Source organism: Leptonychotes weddellii, chromosome 8, assembly GCF_054177405.1.
Source record: "Leptonychotes weddellii isolate Sample4059 chromosome 8, ASM5417740v2, whole genome shotgun sequence".
In the NCBI taxonomy this organism is placed as follows: domain Eukaryota; kingdom Metazoa; phylum Chordata; class Mammalia; order Carnivora; family Phocidae; genus Leptonychotes; species Leptonychotes weddellii.
This window is the reverse complement of record NC_138376.1, coordinates 11679482-11699928: the sequence shown is the minus strand read 5'-3', so window position 1 is coordinate 11699928 and position 20447 is coordinate 11679482. Positions and strand designations below refer to the sequence as shown.

The following is a 20447-nucleotide window of genomic DNA, read 5'->3' as shown; positions in this document are numbered from 1 at the left end:
GTGATCTGGGGAAGGTGACTTAATCACTCGGCGCTTCTGTTTTCTCCGTAAAATGGAAATCGTCGTACCTCCTTCACAGGATGGATTCTTGTGTAGAAAGCTCTATCATAGACGGTATATCTTACATTATTGATCATATAGCATGTAATCATTAGGTAAGAATATACTATGTATAGATAATAGTTGTATAATGGAACTGTAATTTAGATTCTAATATAGCTGTTAGCTATTATAATAGCTATTATAATATAATTTGAGGCTGGTGGCATGGGGCCTAATATGCCAATTTAGTGACTGTCAGTCAATTCATTTGGTAAACACTGGGGAGACTCAACAGGGGCTCAGGGTATCTTTTACATGATCCGACATGTTTTCTAGAAAATAACTCTGGCAGCAGTGTGGGGGATGGGTGGGTATAGGTGAGGCCGGCTGCAGGGAGAGACTGCACCTGCCTCTTTCCATCAGGACGGAGTGCCAAAAGGACCATCACCAGGGCCGTGTAAGAAGTGACGGAGATCATATAAACCAGATTTCACAGCAAATTGATGAGGGAAGCAGGAGGAGAGCGTGCGTTCAGATGTCTGTCATGCAATGTGAACAGGATTCCTGTGGGCTTTAAATGCATGGATTTACATGCGTGTGTGTATGTCCACATGCAGAGTCTCATAAAAAGACTCACAGGCAGTATGGCAGGCCACGTGTTCATGGTGTGCTTGCTCATTTACCCCCAGGAGATACAGAAGCAATCTGTTCCTCAGCCCTGCGCCCACCCGTCTTCCCTGAGGATTCATCACCGTGTTGGAATATTTGCCAGTACTTTCTAAACAGTGGACAATCCGATAACAAAATCCCTTTCAAAAAAATCACTTTTAAGAGTTTCAGTACAGAAGGATTTTCTTTTTTACATCTAGGTGTCTTGTGTTTTCACGGGTTTTTAATTAGGATTACTGATTAAACCCCCCAGTACATCTTCAGCTCATATATATAATTAGATGAAGTAGAATAACTCCCCTGAAATAAGGGGAGGATGTGAGGAGCTTCCTCCACACCTGATGGGAGATGAGCTTTGTAACTGTCATAGAACTGAAGCTTTAAAAATACGTGTGCACACGGCCCTGGCTTGCAGGTTAGGACATCCTTACGATGTCAAACTACCTATATATTGTTCTACCCAAATACAGGACTTTTACTCTAGAGATGTGCTAAACTTGTTTATCAGAGTTGTATAAGAATTACAGTGACTGGGGGCGCCTGGGTGGCTCAGTGGGTTAAGCGACTGCCTTCGGCTCAGGTCAGGATCCTGGAGTTCCGGGATCAAGTCCCACATGGGGCTCTGCGCTCAGTGAGGAGCCTGCTTCTCCCTCTCCCTCTGCCCCTCCCCACTCATTCTCTCTCTCCCCCTCTCTCAAATAAATAAATAAAATCTTAAAAAGAAAGAATTACAGTGACAGTTATTGAAAGTAGGGGATGAGCAGGTAAGGACTCCATTGTACTGATCTATTTTTAAATACTTAAAATCTTTCCTATTCTGTCATTTTTAAGGAGAATTAAACTTTTGGAAATGGGAAAATACTGTTGAGAACTGTTCCCTAGAAGGTATGTGGTGTGATTTTAGGGCCACTGGACCACTGATCCACCACTAGATCAACTCCATCAGTTAAGGTCATTGCCTTTAGTCTTTTTAAAAATGAACAAGACCACTGGACAGTAGCTCATACTGGATGTCTCTGGTGTGTGTCATTTTGCTTAATTAGAAGCCTTCTTAAAAGCCAGAGGCAAAGTTTGGGCCTCTGAGGAAAAGGTTCATGGGATGAATTTTGAAGAAGTAACATTAAAGGAAGATGAAGAAATTTGCAAACTTCCCACGGAGTGTGGCTCCCAGAACTTGGAAGGAGGAAAGGGTCCTGAAAATGTGAAAGAATAATTTAGATGCTGAAGACAAACATTTCTTCTTTAATTTCCCCTAAAGCCAGGTCAGCCTGGATGCAGCTCCCCGGGTGTGGGTAATGGTTTACAAGAGAATTTTATTGCTTTTTTCCTCTCGGAGTGGCCAGGTTACCACTGTGCTCCCATGGGAACACTGGATCCTTTTAAAATAGGAACATTTTAAAGATGTCAAGAGAATCCAAATCTGCATATTTTTACTATTGGAAGAATAGTGAGTACTGAGTGGGGTTGTCACAGGAATATAAACGAAGGGCAAGAAGAAGAAGAAAAGAGAAGCTTAACAGATTGGCCCTTTCTCTCACCCAGGTGCCAAGTGTTAAACGTGGAAAGGCTGATCATGAGTGTGTGTCTCTTAAAATGAGAATTGGAAGGGCCCTTAAATTTAGATCCTCTAGCCAGCTCTGCTGGGGGTGAAAATGAAAGTCATTAATATCTTCCATCAAATTGTCAGACATCTGTCCTTCTTGGTGATTTGAGGGGAGATGGGGATGCGTGGGATGTTCTGTTGTTGTTAATCTCTGAAATTTTGACCAGAGTCTCAGTGTCCATAACCTCTAAAACAGATAAAATAACACCAAGTTGAAGTAAAAAAAAAAAAACAGTTTTGAGTTGTGTGTTGCAAATGCCAGCCCCGTCACATCCATTTTATTACCTGTGGCCCCAGCCAGGGAGAGGGCACTCACATTAGGACCGTCACAGTAATGGCTGGTCTGAAGGCAGGGGCAAGGGAGCTCACACAGTCCTGAGAGATTCTCGTTCAAATTCCTGGTTTGCAGATGAAGGAAGTGAATTCCGACCTGAGGTAAGATAGCCCAAGTCTCAAAGGGGCAAGAGAGTTCATCCGGGGTTCAGGAGGGGGACAGGTCCTTCTGTATTCAAATGACCCAAGGAGACAGAATGCCCCCCGTATCCAAAAGGCCGAGTAAGACCCTCATCAGAAAGATCCAAGGGGTCTGGGGGTCTCGACCCACTGAGAGCTGGCTCATAAGCAGTGATCCATCCCCTGTGCAGGTCTCCCTCTCCCCAGCGTTTTAACCAGAAGCATACCACTGGGACCTCGAGGTGTGGATGCCAGGGCTGGGCTACATCTCCAACTAACTTGGAAGAACCACAGAGCACGACTTCCCATACCATGGTGTTCCCTGACCAGTGGTGTTTCCTGGGGTTCCAGTCATTAAAAGCAGTTGTAATATCTGTTTCCATTTATTTTCTTAAATGAATCCATGAAATAATTACATAAGTGTGTTCCCTATAAAATGAAACCATTTGAGAGCATTCAAGCATGCATGTGCAGGCTCATTATGACTCAGTCACTTGATAAGTTTATAGTTTACCTTGCGTACCTGTGGGCATTGTGGCTATTAAGACAGTTCAAAAGTGATTTTATTCTGAGTCAAATATGTCTCCTTTATATCTATAAAGGCCTTTTGATTAATGACAAGAAATTGTATTGGTCAGCTTGGGTGGCTGTAATAAAGTACCACAGACTGGGTGGCTTAAACAACAGAAATTTATTTTCTCACCATTCTGGAGGCTAGAAGCCCAAGATTAGGGTCCCAGCACGGTTGTGTTCTGGTGAGGACTCCCTTCCTAACTTGTAAATGGCCCCCTTCTTGGTGTGTCCTCACATGGTAGAGAGAAAGACAGAAAGCTCTGGGTGCCTCTTCTTTTATATATTTTTTTAATGTTATTTTAGAGAGAGAGAGGGAGTGCAAGTGGTGGGGAGGGGCAGAGAGAGGGAGAGAGAATTTCAGGAGTGATATATTTCTTCCCCTGTTGGAGGGAGATAGAAAATAAAGTCCTAGGAGTAGCAATTATGTTATTTTTCAGTGGGCTTCTTCCACTGAAGGTAACATTCAAAAATGACTGAAAGGTAAACTAGAACAACCTCAAAAAGCTGCTGGCCTTGAAAACAAGATAAAATCAAGTTAAGAATGAAGGGAGCCTGGGCGGCTCAGTCGGTTAGGTGTCTGACTCTTGACCTCGGCTCAGGTCTTGATTTCAAAGTCATGAGTTCAAACCCTGTGTTGGGCCGCATGCTGGGTGTGCAGCCTACTTGAAAAAAAAAAGAATTTAATAATATTTAAAAGCACTTCTCTTATTCAAATAAGATTTCCTTCTTGGGATTTAGACCAGCAAATAACCATGTAAGAAGAAAGAAAGACATAAAAGTAGATCAAAAGATAGGACTGAATTAGCTGTGTGTGTGAGAGAGCGAGAGAATGTGAATTAGAAATTATTTAAGTTTACTAATTTGTGAAAATACTTTATTGCATTTGTGTTTAAGAAACAATAAACATCAGGGTAACTGGAATCTAATAAAGTATTAAATACTAAATATTCTGGAGGGGAAGGAAAACAGACAAAGGGAGGGTGGGAATGAAGAAGAAAGAGTTTAGCTACTTAGCTCTGTAAATGTCCAAGAAAAAGTAACCACAGATGCCCATAAAATACTACTTGCTGGGCCACCTGCGTGGGTCAGTCTGTTAAGCATCTGATTCTTGATTTTGACTCCGGTCATGATATCAGGGTTGTGGGATCAAGTTCAGTGGGGAGTCTGAGGATTCTCTTTCTCTCTCTCTCCCTCTGCCCCTTCCCCCATGTTCATACACTCCTCTCTCTCTCAAATAAATCTTTAAAAATTTCACCGCTCGCTAATGGAAGCTTGTTGAATGCTAGACAGACCTCTTCAAGTTAAGAGAATGGGTGACTGGTTTATACCAAGAGATTGAGGGCCTCCCATTACAGATTGGAATGGCCTTGAACAATCCTGTTAGCCCTGGAATCAAGAAGTGTGACCCATCACGGTATCCAAGCTCAATGTCCACCATGCGTTGAGTGTCCACCTGTGCTCATTTAAACATTCCAACCATCCTGTGTGTCAAACATTGTTATTTCTAATCTACAAATAAGAAAACTGAGGCTGGGAGAGGCTCAGGAACTTGTCCAAGGTCACACAGCTAGTAAAGGCGGAAATGGAATTTTAGGTCAGGTCTGTCAGACTCCAGACTCTCTGCTTTGAACCAAATGTCAAAGCGTTACCATACCCATCAACCCATTTTTGGGGATGGCCATTTCATTCACTGGAGGTATGCTTCAATATTCTTATTTGACCTTTCTATCTGTAGTAGGTGTTATCACAGGGGAATAAAATAATGTATTTTTACAGTATACTGGAAGAGTTCCTCCCACTATTTCTAAAGAATCCTATGGAAGATGGCTATAGACATAAATTGTCTGATAGGAAGTTTTTTCAATTTTGACTACCTAGAGAAACTTTATTAGCCATTGGTTAATTCCTTCTTGCTCCCCAATATAACGTCCATATGAAATGCCTATCAGGTTATTTTGGGGAAATAAGGAAATTGGAAGAAAGTGCAGATGTTAGTGTGTATCTGACCTTTCTGAGATTGATTCTTGGCGTGGTTGGAAGTATCCTAGAGTTTTGATTTTGGTCTTAGTTCCAAAGTGTTAACCTTGAGCACATACATCATTGGGACCTCTCAGCCTCTGTTTCTTAGAAGGTTGGAATAGAAACGTTTGTCTTCTTGTCCATTTCACAAAATAGTTGATCTCGTAGTTCTTTGGTGTTTACCATATAGATGTGTACATTATACATATAACTTACAGAAAGAATTTAAAATGACTTACGTGTATGAAAATATAAACACAGACGTATCTCTGATCTATCATGTATAGATGATTCATTATGCTTGAATGGCATGACATTGTTTTTCTATGCCAGACTTGGCCTCATCTTTGCACTGAGTGATCTGTATAAATTATGGCTGGCTTATTTGGGGCCATGTGTGCATTCTTTTATGTTTGACCAAAGAAAACATTACTCAGAGACTCTTACTCCCTCACTCTCTAAATGGTAGAGGCCTTTAGCTGACAGCTACCGAAAATTTTAACTGCCACTGGCCTTCAGTAATCTAGATTTAGATGAACCCCGGCTTGATGGGCATTATGTTGGGGAAATAGAACTGTCTTCTGGCTTCCTCACTTCAAAAGTTATTCTGAACTTTGAAAATACATGTTAGGTGTTGAAGTGCTTAGACAACAGGAACATCAGTGCACCTTTATTAAATTGTTAATTTCTTTGATATTTTTAATCAGGCACCAAGCACACAGGGTTATCGCTCTAGGTAATCATGTCTCTGTGACTGATGTCTCTGTGACTTACATCATCATGGAAATATCATAATGCTTCATTAAGCATTAGGAAATTAGGTGTTCTCTATGAGTGATTTTACCAAAAGATTACCTCTTCTGAATGCCTTAAAGGATTTTTTTTTTTTTTGAGATTTTATTTATTTATTTGACAGAGAGAGAGATAGCGAGAGAGGGAACACAAGCAAGGGGAGTGGGAGAGGGAGAAGCAGGCTTCCTGCGGAGCAGGGAGCCCGATGTAGGGCTTGATCCCAGGGTCCTGGGATCGTGACCTGAGCCGAAGGCAGACGCTTAACGACTGAGCCACCAGGCGCCCCGCCTTAAAGGATTTTTAAAATCCATCTCCATAGACGTCTCTTGAAAATCTGTGCTTTCCCATTTCTCCTTAGAGTAAAGCAAACCTAATTTTATGTTTTCTTGATGCTTCAGGGTTCTTATTAAAACATTTTTTTTTTTTTTTTTTTACTATTGCCATGCACCGAATGATGAGGCTCACGGGCTAATGAAGGGTGTAGGATGATTTAGCCTGTTGTCTTTAAAAATCCCCTCCCCTGTCTCCATTTCTGGAAGCTTACTACTTCTACCAGCCTGCCTCTTGCTTTGTGATTTATGTTTCTAATCTGGAATGGGCTAGGAAACCACACTACCAAAACCCATTTAAATTGTAACTACAATTAAAGTAAACTAGCTAGGTGTGGGAGTTTGGGGAGCTCTCAAAATGATTAACTGCATGAGTTTTAATGCGTGGATTTGTGCCATGCATTCTGCCGGCTGCATTGCTGTTTTGGCTTCTTGCTAGCTAGCTAGCAACTTGAACTGCAGCTTAGAGAAGGGAATGCTGTAGTGACTTCAAGCTCCGGAGAGTATTTTACAGTAATTCCTGGAGTCCTGTGGAGGACAGCAATGGTTGACTGTATTTCAAGTCATTAGTAAAAGTGAAATCCCTCTAATTTTAAATACATCAACATAAAGAACAATTATTAACTGAGCTTCAGAATCCTACTGTCATCAGATCCTCTGCTATTCCAGTGGTTTCTTTGAATTGGGGGGGAAAATGACACCGATATGGAAGACTTCATCATCCTCAGCTTCAGCTCATGATCGGAAGGACTTTTCTTTTTCTCGCATATTTTTGTTAAGCAACCCTGAGCTCAACTCCGTTAAGGCAAATTAAAATTTTAACTGAACCTTCTCATTAACCGGTAATGGGAGGCTTAAAAGGGGTTTAATGACCTCATTAGAAAATTCATGCAAACTGTACTTCAGACAGGTGCATTTTAAAATAACCTTTCAGGTTCATTCTAAATTAAGAGAGCCTGGTATATGTCTGTCTGCACGCCCTAAAAGTACCACATTCTCGTGAAACCTTTTGTAAGCTGGAATGGCATAAAGCTAAGTAGTTACAGTTGACCCTTGAACAGCAGGGGGTGGGGGCACTGACCATCCGCCACACATGCCGTCAAAAATCCATATATAACTTCCAACTCCCCAAAAACTTAACCACCAATAGCCTACTGTTGACCAGGAGCCCTACCAGTAAAATGAACAGTCAATTAACACATATATTGTATGTTATATATATTATAAACTGTATTCTTACAATAAAGTAAGCTAGAAAAAAAATGTGATTGGGAAAATCCTAAGGAAAATACATTTATAGTGCTATACTATGAGTAGACCCATGAAGTTCAAACCCATGTTATTCAAGGGTCAACTCTACTATTAATTTATATATTAACATTTTGGAGCATTCCTGGACCCCCAAAATAACCTCCTTAGGCTTTTATGATACCTTGGGACCCACCTTGCTAACAGACACACAAAATGAACGCAGTACAAAGACCCGTAGTTCAAAACTGGAGGCTTGATGCTGAGATGCTGGGTGTAGTTCCTGGGGAAGGCGCTTGGTGGCGCCACTCTCGCTGCTCAAGGTGCTCTCTGCCTCTCTAACAGCTCACTGCAAAACCACCTAAACGTTATTTTCACTTTTGGCCTTTTTTTTTTTTTTTTTTTTTTGTAAAAGTGAAAATTATCTTTGGGTTTCTCTCAGTTAACAAAAACAGATACTAACGTAGGTCTTTCCTAAAAGCGAAGCGGCATAATGCGAAGTTTCAAAAAGCGAGGGATACCTATATGCTTTAAATGAAGCCAGTCCTATAAAATTCCCATCTCAAATTTGTAAGCTGAGACTTGGATTTTTTTTAAATACTTAATTTCTTTACAGATCTCTTTCTTCAGGGTCTTGGTAGTGTAATGAAAACAAAAATTCTCTATCTCTGAATAAGTCAGTGTTTATAAAGGCAGTGTTCATAAATAGAGCATCCATATCAGTTTGGAGTGTGTCATTGCCTTATTTGGAAAATTAAAATGCCTTTCCTCAGCTATGCAAATTAAGAAATGACAGTAACTTTGAAATGAACATGTAATAAGGTAAAAGATTATGCGTGACATAGTAAATCCCACAAACAGTGGTTACACAACTTTGGGTGACATAGAATACCTATAGGAGACAGGATAGTAGTACTCCTTATATATAGTGCTCAGAATATCTAGAATTTGTCAAAGCCCAGTTTCAGGCACCTTTGTTTTCTCCCTTCTAACTTCTGAAGATTTCCCTCCAGCCTCATCACCTCGGTTGTCTCTAAGGCTCAGTGATTTCTCTTCTGTTGCTTCCCATTTAATTTCAATTCCCTAGGAAGACCCTCCCCTCCGTTGGTTGTGTACTGAACTCTGTTGTCTCTTTGTTTCTGATTTCTTGTCAGTTCTCCAATTATATTATATATATTTGGTTGACCGTCAACGTTTTCATTTGGATACCCCAACTCATTCAAAAGGTAATGCCACCTCCTCAGTCTCACCCCCAACCCAAAGCAGACACTTTCCCACCCAACCTTACCATCATGATGGGACCATCACTCAAGTTCAGTGCAGAAAAGGATTTAATTTGGGAAATTAGGTGCTTTTATCACTAGAAGGATGAAAAAGTAACAAAGTCATCTGAATACATACCGGTGGGTACGTAATCAGAGTCAGGTCGGTACACAGCAGAAACTCAGATACAGGGTTGAAGATTCAAGTGTATGACTGAAGATTCAAGTGTATCCCTAGGAAAAATTCTCGGGGCAGGGGCGGGGGCGGGGCGGGGGAGTGGGAATCCGTGGCAGAAGTGAAAGAAACAGGAGAATCTTAGTCACTATGAATAGAGGGTTCTCAAGGATAAAATTGAGAAAAGGACCAAGTTACTATAACTGGGGTTCCATCATCAGAATATTCAAGCATTAGCCCTGATTTTTAATACCAGATTAAGGACGTATTCTCTACTCTACCCCCCAAGCCTCACTGTGTGCCTAGAACATAGGATGTGCTAAAACCAAAACAAATAGAAGAAAGAATGAATGAAATCCACAGATGAAATATTCAAAATTTACTCATTGACTTGAAGCAGCGGACAGTTGAGTTCTGGTTGTCCTTCCTGGATCCTGTGAAATCCTATACTGAAGACGGAGGACACAGGAACCCTGGCAGAATCTGCCTACAGTGGGGACGAGTCTTCCATTGAGATAGAGCCCATCTAGTGAGATCTGTCCCTGGTATTTCTCTGAAACTAACTTTAGTCACAAGAGATGTAGATGCTACGTTTAAGTTCTAGAACTCTCAGTGAGTCAAGAGCAAGGCTTATTTTAAAAATTTCTTCAGTTAGGCAACCCTACTGGGTCCCCTCCCTCTTCGGGAGCTTTGCACTATCACTTTACTCTCGTTCAATAAACTTTGCTTTGCTGTCCACCACTAAAAACAAAAACTTCAGTTAGTATTTCCCCATTTCATAACCTATTCAAATTTTTGAGAAATTTTACCTTCATTTAATTTGATAATGTGTGGCATTCTGCTTTAAAAAAAAATAATTTAAATAATTTAAAAGTCTCCTCAGCTTGTTACACATGTTGGGTCAACCTGTTAAATAGTTTTAAGGATTTATTTCAGTGATTTGACTGAATGTGAAATGCAAAATCCTCTCATGTTATTTTAATAATATAGAAAAGAGCTTTCACAAAGCCAGTTTAGAAATAGAAGCTTGAACTCAGATGTCATTCAAAATTTGACCTTCATGATATTTCCTAATCTTTTTTTTTCCAAATCCTTTCCAAGAACCATTTTAAGTAAAATAGTGTATTAGATACCAACCCCTCAGGAAAAGAAATTCAAATAGCCCCTTGCCACATGACTGAAATAGACATGAAACTTTGAAGACTGACCCACATCCCAGGCATCCGGTTTTTCTATGAGATACTCATGTACTAACCCTATAACTCAGAAAGGGTTACCATAACTTGGTGGGGAGGTGGGGGTTGTTGAGACCTTAGCTCTACTTCTGATTAACTAGAGGAACTTTTTGGCTCCTGTGATCACAGAGCTGAGTTCTGCCTTCCCAGCCCAAGTCCCACCTGGCTACACCTGCCAGGTGACTCCTCCCTGCTCTCTCTCCCATCACTTGATTCTCAGCTAATCAGCCATCTCCAGAGACCCATGGCCTCATGTAGACCAAGGTCTCCACCACCTCTGCATCCTACACATGGTATATACTTAGCATATGTTTATTCATGATGCTGTGGTCAGTGATGCAGTGACAACTATATTTATTTTATTATGGGGTAGTAACTATCTTTGGGAAGCACTAGAGGGAAATTAACTAGCAGTTAAAACTGCTGAGTTAATCAGTGGACAATCTTTTATGCCCAGGATGTCCAAGCTTAAACCTGGAAACCTGAAACATTAGATTTTGGTTTGATTTTGTTCAGTTCTGGGGTTTTTTTGTTTGTTTTTGTTTTTTCAGTAAATATGCAAGATAAGTAAATTTTCAAAGTGTACCTAGAAATCAAGTTAATGGAATGGGCCTGCTACCTAAAGCTAGTCAGCATCTTACCTATAAAAATATTTAGTATTTGGTGACCAAGTTAATGAATGACGAAAGGAGTGAACTAGCTTTGGACACACGTATATCAGAAATTTTGACATAAAATGGTACTTTTGAGAGTTGCCTCACTGGTAAATTTAAACTGCTTGGATTAAGTCATCTGTATACCTTCTCTCATCCTCTTCTGTCCAAAATAAAAATAAAGTAACGCTCAGGTTTCTATATTCATTAATTCCTATGGTTTGCGTCATTACTACTTATATTGTACGAAGGGCCCCATGCCCTTGTGGATTGGGAATAGGAGTGGGTGAATCTGTTTCTGTTATCTTTCACCTAGGCTAAGAGATTTCTCTCTCCAGAAACTGAAACGCAGAGGACAGACCCGGGGTGGTAGGAGAGGAAATACGTCTCTTGGTCTCACCTGTGAAGCATTAGTCAGAGAGTCTGCTGGGCCTCCTGGGATTGAAAAAGGTGGCCTGCTAAGGAAAATAAGAGAGTTTCATCTTTCACAGGGTCTGAGCCTTAAAGATGGAGCAGTGTCCCCTGAAAGTAACATGGAGCAGTAATGGCTGTCAAAAAGAAACAAAGCTGGACACCAAGAGAGTAAGACAGATTTTAGTATTTGCTAGTGCTGTAGAGGAGAGACCCCAGTGTATCCTGAGCTCATCTCTATGGAAACGAAAGGCAGGAGGCCTTTTAAACCCTGGGATGTGCTGAAGGAAAAGTAACAAAGGGCCCTGTGGGATGTGAGTAGGCCATCTGTGTCAGTTGACTGGGTCTTAATGAAGTTAGACTCCTTCCCTCCACAGAGAATGGAAGACAGAGGCTCTGTCTCTCCCCTCCCCCCCCTTTTTTTTTAGAGAGAGTGTGACTGAGGCGGGGGGAGGGAGAGAGAATCTTAAGCAGGCTCCACGCCCAGTGTGGAGCCTGATCCGGGGCTCGATCTCAGGACCCTGAGATCATGACCTGAGCTGAAACCAAGAGTTTGACACTTAACCGACTGAACCGCCCAGGGGCCCCAGAGGCTCTGTCTTTGTTGATGCTTACATTTCAAAGGAATAACTTCCTTGAGAAAGACACTTAGGTTGTAAGACATACATATACATCTCCAAGGGACAGAGAAAGGATTTTCTATTCTAAGTTTTCTGAAGTAAATACTCTAAGAAAAGAGAGCTCAGGGCTTTCTGTCAGATGTCGGCCAGAGCAAACAGTGAGTTCCTTTGGCAGCCTTGAGGTTTCTCAGGCCCCTGAAAATGGGGCTAGAATCATCACCATCCTAGGAACATGGCCTTGAGCTCCTAGAGAGTATGCTAGTATTTCCTCAAGTCTCCTGTGGATCATTTGTTTGAAAATTGAGTTCTTGTAGACGAAGACTGAAGCCTAGTCAAGAAGAGGGCTCAGAGGCACCTGAGTAGGGTTTAGTCAAGGAGAGTCTTTGTCCCCGCTTTGGGAGAAACTTCAAAGGGAAAACAAGATGGATGTCAGAGGCACATTCACACAGCCATCCCCTGAGAAGGAGCACTTCCTTCTGTGGTTACCTTGGGGCCTCCAGTTATGTTAATAAGGAAAAGGTCATTTCCTTAGACGACAACAGAATTTGCTAAGTGACTTGTGACTAAGGGTGCAATTTCTTCCTGAGATTTTCTTCTTCATAAAGTCAAACATTAGCTTTTAAGGCAGTTAGGATTTTAAGGTTATGGTGATTTTCACCTCTCATAAGCTTTGTTAGATCAAGGATCAAAAGCGTGAACATGACATGGGCCATTAAATGCATTTTTTACATGAAGGCCACAATTTTATACTTAGTTTTAAAAGAAATCATGCCCAGAGGATTTACTTTGCTACTTGTCTTTCTTTTTCTTTTTTACTTTTTTTTCTTTGTCACTGAAGTTGAAGGTTTTTCCTCCTCCTCTAACTTGTGAGAAAACTCTAATTTTTTTAAGATTTTTAAAAAGATTTTGTTTATTTATTTATTTTAGAAAAAGGGAGGGAGAGAGTGAGTGAGCAGGGGACAAGCAGAGGGAGAGGGAATCTCAAGCAGACTCTGTGCTGAGCATGGCGTCCGACATGGGGCTCAATTCCAGGACCATGAGATCATGACCTGAGCCGAAATCAAGAGTCAGCCACCCAACTGACTGAGCCACCCAAGCACCCTGAAAACTCTGATTTTTAAAGTTCTTTCCCTTGGGTTTTCTACAACAGGGGTCAGCAAATTCTGACATACAGGCCAAATCCATCTCCCAGCCTGTTTTGCAAATAAAGTTTTATTGGAACACAGTCCTACTCCTTCATTTGCCCACTATCTGTAGCTACTGTCTAGAGCTGAGCAGTTTCCTCAGAGACCATGGCTCTTTATCCCCTTGCAGAAAAAGTTTTCTCTATGTATTCACAAACGAATTCTTTTTTCCATTATAAATATATTTTTGATCTATTTGAAACATGGAGCTGGAAGGCTTACAGAATCCAGGCTGATACTTTTGGACTCACTACTTTTGGATACTGTATATCCCCTCAACTTCCCAAATTTTCATTTGAGAGATTCAACTTGAATGCACATCCTTGTTTCAAGCCCCAGCAAAGCTTCAAGAAAGAGACCAAGTGCATACCAGGCAGCCAGGTTTCCTCAAAAACTAGGAACTTTGGCTTGCATAGAGACTTTCACACACACTGGAGGGAGATGCACCTATTCTCTGTGAAGTTGCAGTCCTTCCTTAATTGTGGAGAAATGTATGGGTAAGTGTCTATTTTGAAAATAAAATAAAAATAATAACAAAACCTTCTTTCTCTGAAAAATAGTAGAACCCTTCCTCTTATTCAGCCTTTCCATAAAATTCATCCCCAGTGTTCCTCTATAGAGAAATCAAGTCTTATAATCCCAAAGGGTCAAAGGAGGTCTTGAGTTTGTGATAGGTTTTCTGGGACGTTAGCTGAAGAATCAGCAACTTTTAGAAGCATTTAAGCTCATAGCCAAATATCCTACCTCTAGATTCTCACAATTTCCTTCTCTGAGTTTTGACATCTTAAAACCAAGCTCATCACCTCACACCCATTAGGATGGCTATTATCAAAAAAGAAAAAGGAGAACAAGAACCCAGAAACTAGTAAGTGTTGAAAGAATCTGGAGAAATTGGAACTCTTGTGTATTGTTGGTGAGAATGTAAAATGATGCTGCCACTGTGGAAAACAGGACAGCTATTGCTCAAAAAATTAGAAGTAAAATTACCATATGATGCAGGAATGACCCTTCTGATATATATCCAGAAGAACTGAAGCAAGACCTCAAAGAGATACTTGTGCTCCCATGTTCATAGCAGTATTGTTCATAATAGCCAAGAGGTGGAAGTAACCTAAGTGTCCAAGTGAAGAAAATGTGGTATAAACATACAATGGAATATTATTCAGCCTTAAAAAGGGAGGAAACTTTGTCACATCCTACAAGATAGATGAACCTTGTTGCCATCATTCTAAGTAAAATAAGTCAGTCCCCGGTGGCTCAGATGGTTAAACGTCTGCCTTCGGCTCAGGTCATGATCCCAGGGTCCTGGGATAGAGCCCTGCATTGGGCTCCCTGCTCAGCAGGGAGCCTGCTTCTCCCTCTCCCACTCCCCCTGCTTGTGTTCCCTCTCTTGCTGTGTCTCTCTCTGTCAAATAAAATTAAAAAAAAAAAAAAAAGTCAGTCCCCAAAAAGATAAATACTATATGATTCCACTTAGAATGAAATACCCAGAGCAGTCAGATTCATAGAGAGACTAGAATGGTGACTGCCAGGGGCTGGGGGCAGAGAGGAATGGGGAGTTGTTTACCAGGCGTAGAATTTTAGTTGTACAAAATGAAAAAGTTCCTGAAATCTGTTGCACAACAATGTGAATTTACTTAAGGCTACTGAATTGTATGCTTAGGAATAGCAAAGATGCTAGATATTCTTTTGTGTGTTATTCTACTGCTGTTTTTAATAACACTAAGCTGATGGCATCACTGAGCTCAGAGCTTTGACACAGCGCATGACAGAGTCCAGAGAGTTTCTATTTAGAGTCTGTCTTCATGGTTTCGCAGCAATTCATTTATTTAGCTAGCTCTGTCAGGTGACAGGGTATTTTATTTTATTTTATTTTTTTTTTTTTTAAAGATTTTATTTATTTATTTGAGAGAGAGAGAATGAGAGACAGACAGCATGAGAGGGAGGAAGGTCAGAGGGAGAAGCAGACTCCCTGCCGAGCAGGGAGCCCGACGTGGGACTCGATCCAGGGACTCCAGGATCGTGACCTGAGCCGAAGGCAGTCGCTTAACCAACTGAGCCACCCAGGCGCCCTCAGGTGACAGGGTATTTTAATAAGGGAAACAAATCAAATGGAGTTGACTGATCTGTTCTTATCACTTGTTCTTGTAATATTGCGTGGGTACATCCTTGGGCACGATTTTCTATTAACCTGATGACGAGGCCAGCACAGCCTCTTTTATGGGGTTGCCAGGAAGGAAGGAAATGGGTTGATGATGGACATTTGCCTTTGTAACGCCCCTGAGATCGGCTGTGCTTCCCTCAGCACCCCAACCATGCTTCATCCCCTCACTCATTCACGCTAGGATGATACCAAGAATCAGAATTGCTGCCTCAGCCTAGACCTTTACTCACATCAGCCCATCCCTGGGACTCGATCCCTAACATTGGGCAACTGACAGACAGGATTATGGAGCAAAGTTCTATTTGTGATGTCCTGAACAATCCATCTCAAGCAAATGAAAGAAACTGAATTCTGCCGTTTTAATTCGTGAATTAAGGATTGAACATTTGTCAGCTTCCACTGTGCATGCTACAGTTATTTGAAAAGAAGTGCAGAAATATCCATCAGAAACAAAACTCACAAGTTGCAGTCACAAAAGACAAGCAGAGAGGCTGAGCATTCATTTAAGGGAGCAACGTGCCGCCTGCCATATCTCCCTGCCTTGTCATAACAGTGAGGACTGATGGCATTCCGTAGGAATGAGCAGCGCCTCGAGGAGAGCTTTGAGTAGCACTCTGCTTCCAGACCTTTCTTTTCTATTGCATATGTTATGAGATTTCTCCTTCTTTTTGTGGTGGTTGTGTTTTTTAATTTTTCCAATTGCTGTTAGGGTAAGTGTTTGACTTACAACTAATTGCTATTTAAATATTCTGGGATTTTTTTTTTTTTCCAAGGATATTATCCAGGCCCCAACAGTTGATTTCCCCCTGCCCAGTACAGATTAACAATTCACATCAACTCTGAAAATAATGGATATTTTGCCATATTGGTTTTTTCTTTAAAGATTTTATTTATTTGCCAGAGAGAGAGAGAGCACAGCAGGGGGAGAGGCAGAGGGAGAAGCAGGCTTCCCGCAGAGCAGGGAGCCCGATGCGGGGTTTGATCCCAGGACCCTGGGATCATGACCTGAGCCGAAGGCAGACGCTTAACCGACTGAGCCACCCAGGCGCCCCTCACCATATTGTTTCTATCATTAGTTGGCAAATGCATGAAGTACAGTCAAACCCAGTCCCTCTTTTCTGGGTGAAGCATCTTACTTATCATGCAAGAGAAGATTGAGACAGAAATGAAAAAAAATGTTTTGTCTGCAGAATAGGAAGGGACGTTCTTAAATTGCTTGGAACCTTTTCTTCGATTTGGAAGGTTTTGTTATTTAATTACAAGCAGTTATTGTGCATTTCTTCTTCATGAACATTTCCGTTCTGCTTTGGTGTAAAAGTCTCCATGTAACTATTTCAATATGCACATCAAAATCCATGGCATATCTGCACATTCTTTCCTCTATAATGCTTTCCACCTGAAGTGACTGATGGTACGCACCTTCGTAAACCTTCGTATACATATAAGAATGTGAAATTATAAACTGAAGCGTGACTGTGTTTCCTCTGGCCAGGTTAAGTTTTTCTGGAAGGAGAGTGTGGTAATAGTGACAGTCACATGGTTTATGAGTTTTATGTGTAGGGGCACTGTGCTTGGTCGTGAAACCTCATTCAATAAGTAAATAATGGCTGAATTTAATAAAATGATTTAAGAAATGATAATTTTTACAAGGTACAAAATTCTGTCTGGGAAATAGCAAAAATTATGTCTTTCGTTCTTTTGTCTATCCACAGTGGCCCATCTATACAGGTTTGTTCATTCATAGACAGGCTGGACAAGTTGTGAGAGGTATTCCTTGTTCTTAAAGACACGGATAGGATCGTGTAATGGTTAAGTGTTCACACGCTGGAATCACACGGCTTGGGTTCAAATCCATCTGTGCACTTTGGGCAAGTTACTGAACGTTTTCCTTTTCTGCAAAATAGAGATAGTGGTACCAACCTTGTAGAGCTGTGTTGAGATTTATATAAAGTATTACATAGAAAACCAGTAAAGTAGCTCCTAATGCATAGTTTTTTAAAAATTTTATTTTATTATGTTAGTCACCATACAGTACATCATTAGTTTTTGATGTAGTGTTCCATGATGCATTGTTTTCGTGTATCACCCAGTGCTCCATGCAGTACGTGCCCTCCTTAATCCCCATCACCGGGCTAACCCATCCCCCCTACCCCCTCCCCTCTAAGAACCCTCAGTTTGTTTCTCGGAGTTTATAGTCTCTCATGGTTCGTCTCCCTCTCCGATTCCCCCCCTTCCTTTTTCCCTTCCTTCTCCTAGTGTCCTCCATGCTATTCTTTATGTTCCACAAATAAGTGAAACCATACGATAATTGACTTTCTCTGCTTGACTTATTTCACTTAGCATAATCTCCTCCAGTGCCATCCATGTTGATGTAAAAGTTGGGTATTCATCTTTTCTGATGGCTGAGTAATATTCCATTGTATATATGGACCACATCTTCTTTATCCATTCATCTGTTGAGGGGCATAGTTAAGTGTTACCATGGCAATATAAGGGAGAAACGGGGTCTTCGCTGAAAATGTCCCTTTCAGGCAATGTATCTTTCTGAGTAGATGTCTGACATAACTATGCATAGGTATAATTTTTTTAAAGATTTAGAGAGAGAGTACGAGTGGGGGGAGGGGCAGAGGGAGATGGAGAGAGAGAGAGAATCCCAAGCAGACTCCCTGCTGAGTGTGGAGCTCAACGTGGGGCTCCATCTCACCCCCCTGAGATCATGACCTGAGCCAAAATCAAGAGTCAGATGTTTAACCCACTGAGCCACCCAGGCATCCCTGCATAGGTATAATTTTTAAAATTTTTGCTCCGAATTTTAGCTGACTTTCATTCTGACAGTAGGTAATAAGGACAAATAAAAACTCTCCATCTAATGGTGCTGTCTTTCTCTGATTTATAAAGTGTCAGAGAAGTAAGATCTTAAAGCCTAAATGTCTTTTAAAGACTTCATTCAGCAGTGTTGATCTGACCATGGGTAGAAAAACAAGCAGCGAAGCAGGCAAACTGATTTCCATTAAGTTGGCACCACAAAGCACTTTGAACAAGGGCCCTATTATCTCGTAGGTAACAGGTGGTAGCTGGGGTATTAAGCTGTTCTGGGCAGGAATTCAGATTTCCATTCTTCAGTGCCTTGGGCAGTACACTTCTATCATAAAGTGATCAATAATAATTAGGTGTCTGGAATGAAATACAGTACGGTATTATGCTTCCTACATCTGGAAGGAGAAACTCACTTAACTAGCTTTAAATCAGTGCATTCTCTTTTTATTCCCGGGGGACAGTGTTTGAGGCCGCAGAGAACACAATAGAAATGTGAATTGTGGCTTGGTGCACAATCACACAAAAAATTAGGTGTTATGACACACTTTGCTACAAGTAATAGAAGCAAGCCCCAAAGCATCAAGCCCTTATTTCTGACATAAACACTTTCATCACATTTCATTCTCTATGACTGGAGGGCCACTGTTTCACATTTAATAAAAATAGCTGTCACAATAGGTGATCTGTAGGTGAGGGGACAAAGCGAAGGTTGTCAGTGGGGCTTAATGTAAATTATTTTTCAGATCTTATAGTTTATTAAATCATGTTCTAGCATGTTCCCGTCCCAGGGGGCCAATAAATGGACAAGGAGTTATTTCTTTTGTGTCTCGTCGGTCTCAGAAGAGAAAACTGATACTTATTCTGTTAGAATTTGAATTGAAGTTTTCCTGTGCACATTGGGGCTTAAAGAGCCAGACCATGGAAAATTTCCTCCGTGCACTCCCAAGAGTGCTGAGCCTGATCCCTGCAAAATTACTTCCCCTAAGTGGCTTCTTCCTTGTCACTCCAGGGTTTGGTCGGCAAGAGCCCTGCATCCTGCTTTCAAAATGCAGAATCCTTGTTGCTGCAAAATTACCTAAAGCTTTCTGCCCCCACAACTACCAGTCCCTGCCCTGCTGCCTAGAGACTTGCAAGCATCAAAGCAGCTCTTCCACACTCTTGCCTGACCTATTTGAAGAAATGACCAGGAAAAGAAGTACAGCTTTTATTGCCTTATAATCACCCTTTCTTTCATTAACCGGAGATTGTCTATTGGCCAACTGCATAATTTTATTACCTGGTGGCTGAGTTTTTTATTCCCCTTCAGAGACCATTGGAGCAGTACAAAAGGAAGCAGAGTTAGTGAGAATGTCCTTTTAATGTTTTTATTTTGGAAAATAAAATACGTTGGAAAAAAATGCATCAAGCATCGATGTGCAGTTTAACAGGTGGTTAGGAAAATTACCAACAGCCCCTGGAAGCCCCTTGATGTGCCTTTCTTTTAAGATTTTATTTATTTATTGAGGGGGAGGCAGAGGGAGTGGGAGAGAGAGAATGCCAAGCAGACTCCATGCCCAGCAGGGAGCCCAATGCGGGGTTCGATCTCATGACCCTGAGATCATGACCTGAGCTGAAAAGAAGAGTAGGACGCTCAGCAGACTGAGCCACCCAGGCGCCCCTTGATAGGCCTTTCTGATTGCAGTCCTCCTCCCCACCAAAGGTACACACTGACTTGATTTTTATTGTGATTATATCCTTGCTCATATTTGTAGTTTTCAAGGTTGGAGATGTATCTCTAAAGCATTCATTTAGTTTTGCTAGTTTTTGAACTTTATGTAAATGGAATCACGGTATAAGTGTTTTGTCTTGCTCTTTTTACTCAACATTACTTGTAAGATTCATTCATTTTGTGTGTTTTTATTTTGAATATTTTCAAATGTAAGAGAAATTGAGAGAATTATATACCAGTATTATAATACAATTGCTTGATCGCCACCTAATAGTTACAGAGATTTGGCCTTATTTGTTGCTTTTTTTTTTTTTGCCCCTCTTGAAATGTTTTAAAGTTAATTACAGACATTTTTTTTTATTCTTATGTTAATCCCCATACATTACATCATTAGTTTTAGATGAAGTGTTCCATGATTCATTGTTTGTGCATAACACCCAGTGCTCCATGCAGAATGTGCCCTCCTCAATACCCACCACCAGGCTAACCC

At 41.1% G+C, this 20447-nt stretch overlaps 1 protein-coding gene across 6 annotated transcripts in view; it reads left to right on the top strand.

Moving 5' to 3' along the window:
* The window catches only part of PHACTR1 (phosphatase and actin regulator 1), a 458880-nt gene that overhangs the window by 386643 nt on the left and 51790 nt on the right, over positions 1-20447 (top strand). The window lies entirely within an intron of this gene.